A 722-nucleotide genomic window follows, 5' to 3' on the forward strand; every position below is an offset into this window, starting at 1 on the left:
GAAAATCGATTCCAAATTTGTAGGTTAGAAATGCGTATCTCGGCGTTCTCTATCGAATGGTAGTATCGAGAAAAAACCGATTTTGGATTTCGGTGAAAAGTCGAAAATCGGTACCAAATTTGAAGATTAGAAATGCGTATCTCGGCGTTCTCTATCGAATGGTGATAACGAGAAAAAACCGATTTTCGACTTCAGTGAGTCCAAAATCGACACCAAATTTGTAGGTTAGAAAAAAGTCGAAAATGGGTACCAAATTTGAAGGTTAGAAATGCGTATCTCGGCGTTCTCTATCGAATGGTAGTATCGAGAAAAAACCGATTTTCGGCTTCGAAGTGAAAAGTCGAAAATCGGTTTTTTCTCGTTACCACCATTCGATAGAGAATGTCGAGAAACGCGTTTCTAACCCACAAATTTGGAATCGATTTTCGACTTTTCACTTCGAAGCCGAAAATCGGTTTTTTCTCGTTACCACCATTCGATAGAGAATGTCGAGAAACGCATTTCTACCCTTCAAATTTGGTACCCATTTTCGACTTTTTTCTAACCTACAAATTTGGTACCGATTTTCGACTTCGAAGTGAAAAGTCGAAAATCGATTCCAAATTTGTAGGTTAGAAATGCGTATCTCGGCGTTCTCTATCGAATGGTGTTAACGAGAAAAAACCGATTTTCGACTTCAGTGAAAAGAAAATGGGTACCAAATTTGTAGGTTAGAAAAAAGT

The sequence above is a fragment of the Cyphomyrmex costatus genome, unplaced genomic scaffold (assembly GCF_001594065.2).
Source record: "Cyphomyrmex costatus isolate MS0001 unplaced genomic scaffold, Ccosl1.0 scaffold270, whole genome shotgun sequence".
Classification (NCBI taxonomy): Eukaryota; Metazoa; Arthropoda; class Insecta; order Hymenoptera; family Formicidae; genus Cyphomyrmex; species Cyphomyrmex costatus.